Genomic DNA, 18,133 nt, shown 5'->3' with positions numbered 1-18,133 from the left:
AATACAAAAGATCATGAGAGATTACTACAAGCAACTCTATGCTAATATAATGGACAACCTGGAAGAAAGGGACAAATTCTTAGGAATGCACAACCTGCCATGACTGAAACAGGAAGAAATAGAAAATATGAACAGACCAATCACAAGTACAGAAATTGAAACTATGATTACAAATCTTCCAACAAACAAAAGCCCAGGATCAGATGGCTTCACAGGCGAATTCTATCAAACATTTAGAGAAGAGCTAACACCTATCTTTCTCAAACACTTCCAAAATATAGCAGAGGGTGGAACACTCCCCAACTCATTCTACGAGGCCACCATCACCCTGATACCAAAACCAGACAAGGATGTCACAATGAAAGAAAACTACAGGCCAATATCGCTAATGAACGTAGATGCAAAAATCCTCAACAAAATACTAGAAAACAGAATGCAACAGCACATTAAACGGATTATACACCATGATGAACTGGGGTTTATCCCAGGAATGCAAGGATTCTTCAATATATGCAAATCAAACAATGTGATACACCACATTAACAAACTGAAGGAGAAAAACCGTGTGATCATCTCAATAGATGCAGTGAAAGCTTTTGACAAAATTCAACACCAATTTATGATAAAAACCCTGCAGAAAGTAGGCATAGAGGGAACATTCCTCAACATAATAAAGGCCATATATGACAAACCCACAGCCAACATCATTCTCAATGGTGTAAAACTGAAAGCAATTCCACTAAAATCAGGAATAAGACAAGGTTGCCCACTCTCAACACTCTTATTCAACATAGTTTTGGAAGTTTTAGCCACAGCAATCAGAGAATGAAAGGAAATAAAAGGAATACAAATCGGAAAATAGGAAGTAAAGCTGTCACTGTTTGCAGATGACATGATACTATACATAGAGAATCCTACAGATGCTACCTGAAAACTACTAGAGCTAATCAATGAATTTGGTAAAGTAGCAGGATACAAAATTAATGCACAGAAATCTCTGGCATTCGTATACACTAATGATGAAAAACCTGAAAGTGAAATTAAGAAAACACTCCCATTTACCACTGCAACAAAATGAATAAAATATCTAGGAATAAACCTACCTAAGGAGACAAAAGACCTGTAATCAGAAAATTATAAGACACTGATGAAAGAAATTAAAGATGATACAAATAGATGGAGAGATATACCATGTTCTTGGATTGGAAGAATCAACATTGTGAAAATGACTCTACATTGCTTTTTTTTTTAGCATGTTGTTTAGTCTACATATGTTTGTGTTTTACCCATTTTCCTTCCTGTTATTTATTAATAGTTTAATACCATTGTGACGAAAAATATACATTCTTCCTTTTTTTCTTTTTGTTTTATTTATTTATTTTTAATATCTTTATTGAAGTATAACTGCTTTACAATGGTGTGTTAGTTTCTTGTTTATAAAAAAGTGAATCAGTTATACATATAAATATGTTCCCAAATCTCTTCCCTCTTGTGTCTCCCTCCCTGCCACACACCCTATACCACCCCTCTAGGTAGTCACAAAGCACTGAGATTATCTCCTTGTGCTATGTGGCTGCTTCCCACGAGATATCTATTTTATGTTTGGTAGTGTATATATGTCCATGCAACTCTCTCACTTAGTCACAGCTTACCCTTCCCCTCCCCATATCCTCAAGTCCATTCTCTAGTAGGTCTGTTTCTTTATTCCTGTCTTATCCCTAGGTTCTTCAAGACCATTTTTTTTTTTGATTCCACATATATGTGTTAGCATATGGTATTTGTTTTTCTCTTTCTGACTTACTTCAGTCTGCATGACAGACTCTAGGCCCATGCACCTCACTACAAATAACTCAATTTCGGTTTTTTTGTGCTGAGTAATATTCCATGGTATATATGTGCCACAACTTCTTTATCCATTCATCCGATGATGGACACTTAAGTTGCTTCCATCTCCTGGCTATTGTAAATGGAGCTGCAATGAACATTTTGGTACATGACTCTTTTTGAATTATGGTTTTCTCAGGGTATATGCCCAGTATTGGGATTGCTGGGTCGTATGGTAGTTCAATTTGTAGTTTTTAAGGAAACTCCATACTGGTCTTAATAGTGGCTGTATCACTTTACATTCCCATCAGCAGTGCAAGAGTGTTCCCTTTTCTCAACACCCTCTCCAGCATTTATTGTTTCTAGATTTTTTGATGATGGCCATTCTGACTGGTGTGAGATGATATCTCATTGTAGATTTGATTTGCATTTCTCTAATGATTAATGATGTTGAGCATTCTTTCATGTGTTTGTTGGCAATCTGTATGTCTTCTTTGCAGAAATGTCTATTTAGGTCTTCTGCCCCTTTTTGGATTGGGTTGTTTGTTATTTTGTTATCGAGCAGCATGAGCTGCTTGTAAATTTTGGAGATTAATCCTTTGTCAGTTGCTTCATTTGCAAATATTTTCTCCCATTCTGAGGGCTGTCTTTTGGTCCTGTTTATGGTTTCCTTTGCTGTGCAAAAGCTTTGAAATTTCATTAGGTCACATTTGTTTATTTTTGTTTTTATTTGCATTTCCCTAGGAGTAGGTCAAAAAGGATCTTGCCGTGATATATATCATAGAGTGATATGCCTATGTTTTCCTCTAAGAGTTTGATAGTTTCTGGCCTTACATTAGGTCTTTAATCCGTTTTGATCTTATTTTTGTGTATGGTGTTAGGGAGTGTTCTAATCTCATACTATTACATTTACCTGTCCAGTTTTCCCAGCACCAATTATTGAAGAGGCTGTCCTTTCTCCACTGTATATTCTTGCCTCCTTTATCAAAGATATGGTGACCAAGTGTGTGTGGGTTTATCTTTAGGTTTTCTATCCTGTTCCATTGATTTATATTTCTGTTTTTGTGCCAGTACCATACTGTTTTGATGACTGTAGCTTTGTAGTATAGTCTGAAGTCAGGAAGCCTGATTCCTCCAGCTCCATTTTTCATTCTCAAGATTGCTTTGGCTATTCGGGTTCTTTTGTGTTTCAGTACAAATTGTGAAATATTTTGTTCCAATTCTGAGAAAAATGCCAGTGGTAGTTTGATAGGGATTGCATTGAATCTGTAGATTGCTTTGGGTAGTAGAGTCATTTTCACAATGTTGATTCTTCCAATCCAAGAACATGGTATATTTCTGCATCTATTTGTATCATCTTTAATTTCTTTCATCAGTGTCTTATAATTTTCTACATACAGGTCATTTTTCTACTTAGGTAGGTTTCTTCCTAGATTTTTTATTTTTGTTGTCATGGTAAATGGGAGTATTTTCTTAATTTCACTTTCAGATTTTTAATCATTAGTGTATAGGAATGGCAGAGATTTCTGTGAATTAATTTTCTATCCTGCTACATTACCAAATTCATTGATTAGCTCTAATAGTTTTTTGGTAACATCTTTGGGATTCTCTATGTACAGTATCATATCATCTGCAAACAGTGACAGCTTTACCTCTTCTTTTCAAATTTGGATTCCGTCTATTTCCTTTTCTTCTCTGATTGCTGTGGTGAAAAGTTCGAAAAATATGTTGAGTAATAGTGGTGAGAGTGGGCAACCTTGTGTTGTTCCTGATCTTAGTAGAAATGGTTTCAGTTTTTCACCATTGAGGATGATGTTGGCTGTGGGTTTGTCATATATGACGTTTATTATGTTGAGGAAAGTTCCCTCTATGTCTACTTTATTCAGGGTTTTTATCATAAATTGCTCTTGTATTTTGTCAAAAGTTTTCTCTGCATCCATTGAGATGATCATATGGTTTTTCTCCTTCAATTTGTTAATATGGTGTATGACGTTGTTTGATTTGCATATATTGAAGAATCCTTGCATTCCTGGAATAAACCCCACTTGATCATGGTGTCTGATCCTTTTAATGTGCTGTTGGATTCTGTTTGCTAGTATTTTGTTGAGGATATTTGCATCTATTTTCATCAGTGATATTGGCCTGTACTTTTCTTTCTTTGTGGCATCTTTGTCTGGTTTTCGTATCAGGGTGATGGAGGCCTCGTAGAATGAGTTTGGGAGTGTCCCACCCTCTGCTATATTTTGGAAGAGTTTGAGAAGGATAGGTGTTAGCTCTTCTCTAAATGTTGGATAGAATTCGCCTTTGAAGCCATGTGGTCCTGGGCTATTGTTTGTTGGAAGATTTTTAATCACAGTTCCAATTTCAGTGCTTGTGATTGGTCTGTTCATATTTTCTATTTCTTCCTAGTTCAGTCTTGGCAGGTTGTGCATTCTAAGTATTTGTCCCTTTCTTCCATTTTTTCCATTTTATTGGCATAGAGTTGCTTGTAGTAATCTCTCATGATCTTTTGTATTTCTGCAGTGTCAGTTGTTACTTCTCCTTTTTCATTTCTAATTCTAATGATTTGAGTCTTCTGCCTTTTTTTCTTGATGAGTCTGGCTAATGGTTTATCTTTTTTTTTTTTTACCTTCTCAAAGAACCAACTTTTAGTTTTATTGATCTTTCCTATCTTTTCCTTCATTTCTTTTTCATTTATTTCTGATCTGATTCTTATAATTTCTTTCCCTCAGCTAATGTTGGGGTGTTTTTGTTCTTCTTTCTCTAATTCCCTTAGGTGCAAGGTCAGGTAATTTACTTGAGATGTTTCCTGTTTCTTAAGGTAGGATTGTATTGCTATAACCTTCCCTCTTAGAACTGCTTTTGCTGCATCCCATAGGTTTTGGGTTGTCGTGTCTCCATTGTCATTTGTTTCTAGGTATTTTTTTATTTCCTCTTTGATTTCTTCAGTGATCACTTCGTTATTAAGTAGTGTATTGCTTAGCCTCCATATGTTTTTATTTTTTAGCAGACCTTTTCCTGTAATTGATATCTAGTCTCATAGCACTGTGGTCGGAAAAGATACTTGATACAATTTCAATTTTCTTAAATTTACCAAGGCTTGATTTGTGACCCAAGATATGAGCTATCCTGGAGAATTTTCCATGAGCACTTGAGAAAAATGTGTATTCTGTTGTTTTTGGATGGAACGTCCTACAAATATCAATTAAGTCCATCTTGTTTAATATATTATTTAAAGCTTGTGTTTCCTTGTTTATTTTCATCTTGTATGATCTGTCCATTGTTGAAAGTGGGGTGTTAAAGTCCCCTGCTATGGATGTGTTACTGTCGATTTCACCCATTTTTTTTCTTTTCTGTGGTACGTGGCCGTCTCACTGTTGCAGCCTCTCCCCTAGTGGTGCACAGGCTCCGGATGCGCAGGCTGAGTGGCCATGGCTCATGGGCACAGCCGCTCCGTGGCATGTGGGTTCTTCCCGGATCGGTGTATGAACCTGTGTCCCGTGCTTTGGTAGGCGGACTCTCAACCACTGAGCCACCAGGGAAGCCCTCGATTTCCCCTTTTATGGCTGTTAGTATTTACCTTATGTATCGGGGTGCTCCTATGTTGGGTGCATATATATTTACAATTCTTATATCTTCTTCAGGGATTGATCCCTTGATCATTGTGTAGTGTCCTTCTTTGTCTCTTGTAATAGTCTTTATTTTAAAGTCTATTTTGTCTGATATGAGAATTGCTACTCCAGATTTCATTTGATGTCCATTTGCATGGAATATCTTTTTCCATCCCCTCAGTTTGAGTCTGTATGTGTCCCTAGGTCTTAAGTGGGTCTCTTATATACAGCATATATATGGGTCTTGTTTATGTATCCATTCAGCCAGTCTGTGTCTTTTGGTGGGAGCATTTCATCCATTTACATTTAAGGTAATTATCAATATGTATGTTCCTATTCCCATTTTCTTAATTGTTTCGGGTTTGTTATTGTAGGTCTTTTCCTTCTCTTGTGTTTCTTGCCTAGAGAAGTTCCTTTAGCATTTGTTGTAAAGCTGGTTTGGTTGTGCTGAACTCTCTCAGCTTTTGCTTGTCTGTAAAGATTTTAATTTCTCCATCAAATCTGAATGAGATCCTTGCTCAGTAGAGTAATGTTGGTTGTATAATTTTCTCCTTCATGACTTTAAATACATCCTGCCAGTCCCTTCTGGCTTGCAGAGTTCCTGCTGAAAGATAAGCTGTTAACCTTATGGGGATTCCCTTGTGTGTTATTTGTTGTTTTTCCCTTGCTGCTTTTAATATGCTTTCTTTGTATTTAATTTTTGGTAGTTTGATTAATATGTGTCTTTGCATGTTTCTCCTTGGATTTATCCTGTATGGGACTCTTTCTGCTTCCTGGACTTGATTAACTATTTCCTTCCCCACATTAGGGAAGTTTTCTACTATAATCTCTTCTTCTGGGACCCCTATAATTCGAATGTTGGTGCATTTAACGTTGTCCCAGATGTCTCTGGGACTGTCCTCAGTTCTTTTCATTTTTTTCTTCATTCTACTCTGCAGTAATTATTTCCAGTATTTTATTTTCCAGGTCGCTTATTCGTTCTTCTGCCTCAGTTATTCTGCTATTGATCCCTTCTAGATTATTTTTAATTTCATTTATTATTTTGTTCATCATTTCTTTTTTCATCTTTAGTTCTTCTAGGTCCTTGTTAATGTTTGTTGCATTTTCTCTATTCTATTTCCAAGATTTTGGATCATCTTTACTATCATTATTCTGAATTCTTTTTCAGGTAGACTGCCTATTTCCTCTTCATTTGTTAAGTCTGGTGGGTTTTTACCTTGCTCTTTCATCTGCTTTGTGTTTTTCTGTTTTCTCATTTTGCTTATCTTACTGTGTTTGTGGTCTCCTTTCTGCAGGCTCCAGGTTCGTGGTTCCCGTTGTTTTTGGTGTCTGTCTCCAGTGGCTAAATTTGGTTCAGTGGTTTGTTTATGCTTCCTGGTGGAGGGGACTAGTGCCTATGTTCTGTTGGATGAGGCTGTATCTTGCTTTCTGGTGGGCAGGTCCACATCTGGTGGTGTGTTTTGGGGTGTCTGTGGCCTGATTATGATTTTAGGCAGCCTCTATGCTGATGGGTGGGGTTGTGTTCCTGTCTTGCTAATTTTTTGGCATAGGGTGTCCAGCACTGTAACTTGCTGGTCGTTGAGTGAAGCTGGGTGCTTGTGTTGAGATGGAGATCTCTGGGAGGTTTTCGCTGTTTGATATTACATGGAGCTGGGAGGTCTCTTGTGGACCAGTGTCCTGAAGTTGGCTCTCCCACCTCAGAGGCACAGCACTGCCTCCTGGCAGGAGCTCCAAGAGCCCTTCATCCACACGTCTCAGAATAAAAGGGAGAAAAAGTATAAAGAAAGAAAGAGGTATAAAGTATAAAGAAAGGTATAAAGTATAAAGAAAGAAAGAAAAAAAGCATTATTAAGAAGAAAATTTTTTTGAAAATAAAAAATATGGATAGACAGAACCCTAGGACAAATGGTGAAAGCAAAGCTATACAGACAAAATCTCACTCAAGAGCATACACACTCACAAAAGGAGGAAAAAGAGAAAAAATAATATATCTTGCTGTCAAAGTCCACCTCCTCAGTTTGGGATGATACATTGCCTATTCATGTATTCTACAGATGCAGGGTGCAAGTTGATTGTGGATCTTTAATCCGCTGCTTCTGAGGATACTGGGAGAGATTTCCATTTCTCTTCTTCGTTCGCACAGCTCCTGGGTTCAGCTTTGGATTTGGTCCCACCTCTGTGTGTAGGTCCCCTGAGGGCATCTCTTCTTCGCTCAGACAGGAAGGGGTTAAAGAAGCAGCTGATTCGGCGGCTATGGCTCACTCTGGCCGGGGAGAGGGAAGGGTACGGGGTGAGCCTGCAGCGTCAGATGCGGGCGTGACTTTGCAGCAGCCTGAGGCAAGCCGTGCGTTCTCCCGGGAAAGTTGTCCCTGGATCGTGGGACCCTGGCAGTGGCGGACGGCACAGGCTCCTTGGAGGGGAGGTGTGGATAGTGACCTGTGCTTGAACACAGGCTTCTTGGTGGCTGCAGCAGCAGCCTTAGTGTCCCATGCCCGTCTCTGGGGTCTGCGCTGATAGCCACAGCTCGAGCCTGTCTCCTGAGCTCCTTTAAGCAGTGCTCTTAATCCCCTCTCCTCGTGCAGCAGGAAACAAAGAGGGAAGAATAGTTCTCTTGCCTCTTCGATAGGTCCAGACTTTTTCCCTGACTCCCTCCTGGCTAGCCATGGTGCACTAACCCCTTCAGGCTCTGTTCACGCTGCCAGTCCTCTCCCTGCAATTCGACCGAAGCCTGAGACTCAGCTCCCAGCCCCCGCCCGCCCCAGCGGGTGAGCAGACAAGCCTCTCGGGCTGGTGAGTGCTGGTTGGCACCGATCCTCTGTGCGGGAATCTTTCCACTTTGCCCTCCGCACCCCTGTGGCTGCACTCTCCTCTGCATCTCCAAAGCTCCCCTCCCTCTGCCACCCACAGTCTCCGCCCGTGAAGGGGCTTCCTAGTGTGTGGAAACCTTTCCTCCTTCACAGCTCCCTCCCACTGCTGCAGGTCCCGTCCCTATCCTTTTGTCTCTGTTTATTCTTTTTTTCTTTTGCCCTACCCAGGTTCGTGGGGAGTTTCTTGCCTTTTGGGAGGTCTGAGGTCTTCTGCCAGTGTTCAGTGGGTGTTCTATAGGAGCAGTTCCACGTGTAGATGTATTTCTGATGTATGTGTTTGGAGGAACGTGATCTCCACATCTTACTCTTCTGCCATCTTCATGCCCCCAAAGCCTTGATATACTTTCTATCCTCTTAAATTTGTTGAGAATTGTTTGGTGACCTAGCATGTGATGTATCAGTGAACATTCCATGTACACTTGAAAAGAATGTGTATTCTGCTGTTTTTGGATGGAATGTCCTGTAATACCTATTATGTCCCAGTGGTCTAATGTGTCATTTAAGGCTATGTTTTCCTTACTGATTTTCTGTCTGAATGATCTGCACATCATTGTAAGTGGGGTGTTACTGTCCTCTGCTATTCTTATATTATTGTAAACTTCTCCCTTTGTATCAGTTAATATTTGCTTTATATATTTAGGTACTCCTATATTAGCAGCATATATGTTTATAAATATTATATCTTCTTCTTGTAGTGACCCCTTTATCATTACATCATGCCTTTCTTTGCCTTCGTTATACACTTTGTTTTAAAGCTTGCTTTGTCTGATATGAATTTTGCTACGCCAACTTTCTTGTTATTTCAGTATGCATGGAATATCTTTTTCAATCCCCTCACTTTCAGACTGTTTGTTTCTTTGGCTCTGAAATGAATCTCTTGTAGGCAGCATATGGATGGGTTCTTTTTTTATTTTTTTGCCAATCAGTCACCCCATGTCTTTTGATTGGAGCATTTAGCCCATTGACATTTAAAGTGATTATTGATAGGTGTGTACTTATAACCATTTTGTTACTTGTTTCCTGTTTTTTTGGTAGTTCTTCCCTATTCCTTTCTTCTTCTATTAGTTTCTTCCCCTGTGGTTTGATGATTTTCTTTTGTGATATTCTTGTGATCATTTCCCTCCAGATTTTGTCTATCTATTGTAAGCTTTTGATTTGTGTTTACCATGGGGTTCATGTATGTTAAACTCTATATCTACTTGTTTTCCACTGGTGGTCATTAAGTTCAAACACATTCTAAAATCTCTATATTTTTTACTCTCCTCCCCCCACATTTTTATTATGTCATATTTTACATCTTCATGTGTACCCCTTAACTCTTTATTGCACTTATAGTTGATTTACAATTTTTGTATTTTAACCTTCATATTAACTTATTTAAGTGATTGAGCCACAGCATTTACTATATATTTGCCTTTCCCCCATCTATATTTTTCATTTCTTGTTGTAACCTTTTCTTTTCCAAAAGAAGATCAATTAATAATTCTTGTAAGGCCTGTTTAGTTACAATGAACTCTTTCAGTTTTTGCTTGTCTGAGAAGCTCTTTATCTCTCCTTCAATTCTGAATGATAACCTTGCTGAGTAGAGTATCCTAGATTTTAGGATTTTTCCTTTCAGCACTATAAATATATCAAGCCATTCCTTTCTTGCCTGCAAAGTTTCTGCTGAAAAAAATCAGCTGAAAGCTTTATGGGGGGTTCTTTTTATGTGTCTCTTTGTTTTTCTCTTCCTGTCTTTAAAATTCTCTTTTAATTTTAACTCTTGCCATTTTAAGCATGGTATGTCTTGGTGTGGGGCTCTTTTGGTTCATTTTGTTTGGGATACTCCATACTTCCTGTACCTGGATATCTGTTTCCTTCCTCATCATGTTCAGAACGTTTGCAGCCATAATTTGATCAAATGTATTTTCCACCCCTTTCCCTCTTCTCCTTCTGGGATCCCTATTTTGCAAATGTTAGTACACTTATGCTTTCCCATAGGTCCCTTATATAATTCTAATTTTAAAAAAATTATTTTTTTGATGTTCTTATGGGATGATTTACATTGTTCTATCTTCCAAATCACTTATGCAATCTTCATATCACCTAGTCTGCTGTTAGTTCCTTCTAGAGAATTTTTCATTTCAGTTTTTTTAATCTTTGACTGCTTCTTTTTTTATATCTTCCAGTACTTTGTTAAAATTTTCACTGTGGAGGAGCTTCAAGATGGTGGAAGAGTAAGACGCAGAGATCACCTTCCTCCCCACAAATACATCAAAAATACATCTACATGTGGAACAATTCCTAAAGAATACCTACTGAACGCTGGCAGAAGACCTTAGAACTCCCAAAAGGCAAGAAAGTCCCCACGTACCTGGGTAGGGCAGAAGAAAAAAGAAAAAACAGAGACAAAGAATAGGGACAGGAACTGCACCAGTGGGAGGGAGCTGTGAAGGAGGAAAGGTTTCCACACACTAGGAAGGCCCTCTGTGGATGGAGACTGTGGGTGGCGGGGGGGGGGGGGGGGGGGAGCTTCAGTGTCCCGGAGGAGAGCACAACAACAGGGTTGTGGAGGGTAAAGCAGACAGATTACCGCACAGAGGTTCGATGCCGACAAGCACTCACCAGCCAGAGAGACTTCTCTGCTCACCCGCTGGGATGGGTGGGGGCTGGGAGCTGAGGCTTGGGTTTCAGTCAGATCCCAGGGAGAGGACTGGGGTTGGCCGTGTGAATACAGCCTGAAGGGGGCTAGTGGGCGACAGCTAGCTGCGAGGGAGTCCAGGAACAATTCTGGAGCTTCCTAAGAGACAAGAGACTTTTTCTTGCTTCTTTGATTCCTGGTACGTAAGGAGAGGGGATTAAGAGTGCCGCTTAAAGGAGCTCCAGAGATGGGGGCGAGCCACGGCTATCAGCACAGACCCCAGAGATGGGCATGAGATGCTAAGGCTGCTGCTGCAGACACCAAGAAGGCTGTGTGCAAGCACAGGTCCCTATCCATACCCTGCCCCCGGGAGACTTTGGAGCCCACCACTGCCAGGGTCCCATGATCCAGGGACAACTTCCCTGGGAGAACACACGGCACACCTCAGGTTGGTGCAATGCCACGCCAGCCTCTGCCACCCCAGGATCAACCCGCATCTGTACCCCTCCCTCCCCCTGGGGGTGAGTGAGCCAGAGCCCACGAATCAGCTGCTCCTTTAACCCGGTCCTGTCTGAGCGAAGAACAGATGCCCTCAGGAGACCTACACGCAGAGGCAGGTTAAAATCCAAAGCTGAACCCTGGGAGCTGTGCAAACAAAGAATAGAAAGAGAAATTTCTCCCAGCAGCCTCAGGATCAGAGGATTAAATGTCCACAATCAACTTGATGTACACTGCATCTGTGGAATACCTGAAGAGACAATGAATCATCCCAAATTGGGGAGGTGGACTTTGGGAACAAGGATATGTATATATATATATATATATATATATATATATATATATGTTTTTTTTCCCCTTTTTCTCTTTTTGTGAGTGTGTATGAATATGCTTCTGTGTGTGATTTTGTCTGTATAACATAGCTATTACCATTTGTCCTAGGGTTTTTTCTGACCTTTATTTTAATTATTGAAAAATATTTTTTCTTAATAATTATTTTTTATTTTAATAACTTTATTTTTTTACTTTATTTTATTGTATTTTATCTTCTTCTTTCTTTCTTTCTTTCTTTTTTTTCTCCCTTTTATTCTGAGCCGTGTGGAGGACATGCTCTTCGTGCTGCAACCAGGCATCAGGGCTGTGCCACTAAGGTGGGAGAGCCAAGTTCAGGACACTGGTCCACAAGAGACCTCCAAGCTCCACATAATATCAAATGGTGAAAATCTCGCAGAGATCTCCATCTCAATGCCAAGACCCAGCTCAACTCAACGACCAGCAAGCTACAGTGCAGGACACCCTATGGCAAATAACTAGCAAGATAGGAATACAACCCCACCCATTAGCAGAGAGGCTGCCTAAAGTAATAATAAGGCCACAGACACCCCAAAACACACCACCAGACGTGGACCTGCCCACCAGAAACACAAGATCCAGCCTCATCCACCGGAACACAGGTACTAGTACCTTCCACCAGGAAGCCTGCTCAGCCCAATGAACCAAACTGAGCCACTGGGGATAGACACCAAAAACAACAGAAACTACAAACCTGCAGCCTACAAAAAGGAGACCCCAAACACAGGAAGTTAAGCAAAATGAGAAGACAGAGAAACACACAGCAGATGAAGGAGCATGGCAATAACACACCAGACCTAACAAGAGGAAATAGGCAGTCCACCTGAAAAACAACTCAGAATAATGATAGAAAAGAAGATCCAAAATCTTGGAAATATAATGGAAAAAATACAAGAAATATTTAACTAGGAGTTAGAAGAACTAAAGAGCAAACAAACAGAGATGAACAACACAATAAGTGAAATTAAAAATTATCTAGAAGACATCAATAGCAGAATAACAGAGGCAGAAGAATGAATAAGTGACCTGGAAGATAAAATAGTGGGAATAACTACTGCAGAGCATAATAAAGAAAAAAGAATGAAAAGAATTGAGGACAGTCTCAGAGACCACTGGGACAATATTAAATGCACCAACATTCGAATTATAGGGGTCTCAGAAGAAGAAGAGAAAAGGAAAGGGCCTGAGAAAATATTTGAACAGATTTTACATGAAAACTTCCCTAATATGGCAAAGGAAATAGTTAATCAAGTCCAGGAAGCACAAGGAGTCCCATACAGGATAAATTCAAGGAGAAACATGCCAAAACACATATTAATCAAATTATCAAAAATTAAATATAAAGAACAAATATTAAAAACAGCAAGCAAAAAACAGCAGGTAACACATAAGGGAATCCCCATAAGGTTAACAGCTGATCTTCCGGCAGAAACTCTTCAAGCCAGAAGGGAGTGGCAGGACATATTTAAAGTGATGAAAGAGAAAACCCTACAACCAAGATTACCTTACCCAGCAAGGACCTCATTCAGATTTGACGAGAAATTAAAAGGTTTACAGACAAGCAAAAGCTAAGAAATTCAGCCCACCAAACCAGTTTTACAACAAATGCTAAAGGAACTTCTCTAGGCAGGAAACACAAGAGAAGGAAAAGACGTACAATAATAAACCAAAAACAATTAAGAAAGTGATAATAGGAACATACATATAGATAAATACCTTACATGGAAATGGATTAAATTCTCCAACCAAAAGACATAGACTGGCTGAATGGATACAAAAACAAGACCCGTATATATGCTGTCTACAAGAGACGTACTTCAGACCTAGGAACACATACAGACTCAAATTGAGGAGATGGAAAAAGATATCCCATGCAAATGGAAATCAAAAGAAAGGTAGAGCAGCAATTCTCATATCAGAAAAAATAGACTTTAAAACAAAGACTATTACAAGAGACAAAGAAAGACATTACATAATGATCAAGGGATTGATCCAGGAAGCAGACATAACAATTGTAAATATTTATGCACCCAACCTAGGAGCACCTCAATACATAAGGCAAATACTAACAGGCATAAAAGGGGAAATCGACAGTAACACATTCATTGTAGGGGACTTTAACACCCCACTTTCACCAGTGGACAGATCATCCAAAATGAAAATAAATAAGGAAACACAAGCTTTAAATGATACATTAAACAAGATGTACTTCATTGATATTTATAGGACATTCCATCTAAAAACAACAGAATACACATTCTTTTCAAGTGCTCATGGAACATTCTCCAGGATAGCTCATATCTTGGGTCAAAAATCAGGCCTTGGTAAATTTAACAAAATTGAAATCGTATCAAATATCTTTTTTGACCACAGTGCTATGAGACTAGATGTCAATTACAGGAAAAAATCTGAAAGAAATACAGACACATGGAGCCTAAAATACACAGTACTTAATAACCAAGAGGTCACTGAAGAAATCAAAGAGGTAATAAAAAAATACATAGAAACAAATGACAATGAAAACACAATGACCCAAAACATATGGGATGCAGAAAAAGCAGTTCTATGAGGGAAGTTTATAGCAATACAAGCCTACCTTAAGAAGTAAGAAACATCTCAAAAAAACAACCTAGTCTTACACCTAAAGCAATTAGAGAAAGAACAAGAAAACCACAAAGGTAGCAGAAGGAAATAAATCATAAAGATCAGATCAGAAATAAATGAAAAAGAAATGAAGGAAACGATAGCAAAGATCAACAAAACTAAAAGCTGGTTCTTTGAGAAGATAAACAAAATTGATAAACCATTAGCCACACTTATCAAGAAACGAAGGGAGAAGACTCAAATCAATAGAATTAGAAAAGAAAAAGAAGTAACAACTGACACTGCAGAAATACAAAGGATCAAGAGAGATTACTACAAGCAACTATATATGCCAATGAAATGGACAACCTGAAAGAAATGGACAAATACTTAGAAATGCACAACCTTCTGAGACTGAACCAGGAAGAAATAGAAAATATGAACAAACCAATCACAAGCACTGAAATTGAAGCTGTGATTAAAAATCTTCCAACTAACAAAAGCTCAGGAACAGATGTCTTCACAGGGGAATTCTATCAAACATTTAGAGAAGAGCTAACACCTATCCTTCTCAAACTCTTCCAAAATATAGCAGAGGGAGGAACACTCCGAAACTCATTCTTCGAGGCCACCATCAGTGTGATACCAAAACCAGAAAAATATGTCACTAAGAAAAAATACTACAGGGCAATATCACTGATGAACATAGATGCAAAAATCCTCAACAAAATACTAGCAAACAGAATCCAGCAGCACATTAAAAGATCATACACTATTATCAAGTGGGGTTTATCCCAAGAATGCAAGGATTCTTCAATATATGCAAATCAATCAACGTGATACACCATATTAACAAATTGAAGGAGAAAAACCATATGATCATCTCAATTGGAGCAGAGAAAACTTTCGACAAAATTCAACACCAATTTATGACAAAAAACCCTTCAGAAAGTAGGCATAGAGGGAACTTTCCTCAACATAATAAAGGCCATATATGACAAACCCAAAGCCAACATTGTTCTCAATGGTGAAAAACTGAAACCATTTCCACTAAGATCAGGAACAACACAAGGTTGCACACTCTCTCCGCTACTATTCAACATAGTTTTGGAAGTTTTAGCCACAGTAATCAGAGAAGAAAAAGAAATAAATGGAATCTAAATCAGAAAAGAAGAAGTAAAGTTGCCACTGTTTTGCACATGACATGATACTATACATACAGAATCCTAAAAATGCTACCAGGAAACTTCTAGAGCTAATCAATGAATTTGGTAAAGTAGCAGGATACAAAATTAATGCACAGAAATCTCCTACATTCCTATACACTAATAATGAAAAATCTGAAACTGAAATTAAGAAAACACTCCCATTTACCATTGCAACATAAAGAATAAAATACCTAGGAATAAACCTACCAAAGGAGACCAAAGACTTGTATGCAAAAAACTATAAGGCACTGATGAAAGTAATTAAAGATGATACAAATAGATAGAGAGATATACCATGTTATTGGATTGGAAGAATCAACATTGTGAAAATGACTATACTACCCAAAGCAATCTTCAGATTTAATGCAATCCCTATCAAACTACCACTGGCATTTTTTACAGAACTAGAACAAAAAATTTCACAATTTGTATGGACGCACAAAGACCCTGAATAGCCAAAGCAATCTTGAGAACGAAAAATGGAGCTGGAGGAATCAGGTTCCCTGACTTCAGACTATACTACAAAACTAAAGTCATCCAGACAGTATGGAACTGGCACAAGAAGAGAAATATAGATCAATGGAACAGGATAGAAAGCCCAGAGATAAACCCACCCACATATGGTCACCTTATCTTTGATAAAGGAGGCAAGAATATACAGTGGAGAAAAGACAGCCTCTTCAATAAGTGGTGCTGGGAAAACTGGAGAGCTACATGTAAAAGAATGAAATTAGAAAACTCCCTAACACTGTACACAAAAATAAACTCAAAATGGATTAGAGACCTAAATGAAAGGCCAGTCACTATCCAACTCTTACATGAAGACATCGGCAGAACAGTCTATGACATGAATCACAGCAAGATCCTTTTTGACCCACCTCCTAGAGAAATGGAAATAAAAACAAAAATAAACATATGGGACCTAACAAAACTGAAAAGCTTTTGCACAGCAAAGGAAACCATAAACAAGACGGAAAGACAACCCTCAGAATGGGCAAAAATATTTGCAAATGAAGTAGCTGAGAAAGGATTAACCTCCAAAATTCACAAGCAGATCATGCAGGTCAATATCAAAGAACAAACAACCGAATCCACAAATGGGCAGAAGACCTAAATAGACATTTCTCTAAAGAAGATATACAGATTGCCAATAAACAGAAGAAAAAATGCTCAAAATCATTAATCATTAGAGAAATGCAAATCAAAACTACAATGTGATATCATCTCACACCGGTCAGAATGGCCATCATAAAAAAATTCTACAAAGAATAAATGCTGGAGAGGGTGTGGAGAAAATGGAACACTCTTGCACTGCTGGTGGGAATGTAAATTGATACAGCCACTATGGAGACAAGTATGGAGATTCCTTAAAAAACTATAAGTAGAAATACCATACGACCCAGCAATCCCACTACTGGGCATATACCCTGAGAAAACCATAATTCAAAAAGAGTCATGTACCAAAATGTTCATTGCAGCTCTATTTACAATAGCCTGGAGTTGGAAACCACCTACGTGTCCATCATCGGATGAATGGATAAAGAAGATATGGCACATATATACAATGTAATATTACTCAACCATTAACAGAAGCGAAATTGAGCCATTTGTAATGAGGTGGATAGACCTAGAGTCTGTTATGCAGAGTGAAGTCAGAAAGAGAAAGACAAATGCCGTATGCTAACACATATATATGGAAATAAGAAAAAAAATGTCATGAAGAACCTAGGGCTAAAACAGGAATAAAGACACAGACCTACTAGAGAATGGACTTGAGGATATGGGGAGGGGGAAGGGTAAGCTCTGAGAAAGCGAGAGAGAGGCATGGACATATATACACTACCAAACATAAGGTAGATAGCTAGTGGGAAGCAGCTGCATAGCACAGGGAGATCAGCTTGGTGCTTTGTGACCGCCTGGAGGAGTGGGATAGGGAGGGTGGGAGGGAGGGAGATGCAAGAGGGAAGAGATATGGGAACATATGTATATGTATAACTGATTCACTTTGTTATAAAGCAGAAACTAGCACACCATTGTAGAGCAATTATACTCCAATAAAGATGTAAAAAATAATTAAATTAAATGTGCAAAAAAAAAATAGTCATGTACCAAAATGTTCATTGCAGGTCTACTTCCAGTAGCCAGGACATGGAAGCAACCTAAGTGTCCCTCAACAGATGAATGGATAAAGAAGATGTGGCACATATATACAATGGGATATTCTCAGCCATAAGAAGAAATGAAATTTAGTTATTTGTAGTGAGGTGGATGGACCTAGATAGAGTCTGTCATACGGAGTGAAGTAAGTCAGAAAGGGAATGACAAATACCGTATGATAAGTAATATATATGGAATCTAAAAAAAAAAAGTCATGAAGAACCTATGTGCAAAACAAGAACAGAGACACAGATATCCTAGAGAATGGGCTTGAGGATATGGGGAGGTGCATGGGTAAGCTGTGGCAAAGTGTGAGGGTGGCATGGACATATATACACTACCAAATGTAAAATAGATAGCTAGTGGGAAAGAGCCACATAGCACAGGGAGATCAGTTCGGTGCTTTGTGACCAC

The sequence above is a fragment of the Monodon monoceros genome, unplaced genomic scaffold (assembly GCF_005190385.1).
Source record: "Monodon monoceros isolate NGI ecotype Baffin Bay Population unplaced genomic scaffold, NGI_Narwhal_1 Super_Scaffold_22, whole genome shotgun sequence".
Lineage (NCBI taxonomy): Eukaryota > Metazoa > Chordata > Mammalia > Artiodactyla > Monodontidae > Monodon > Monodon monoceros.
Note: the sequence above shows the minus strand (reverse complement) of the source record.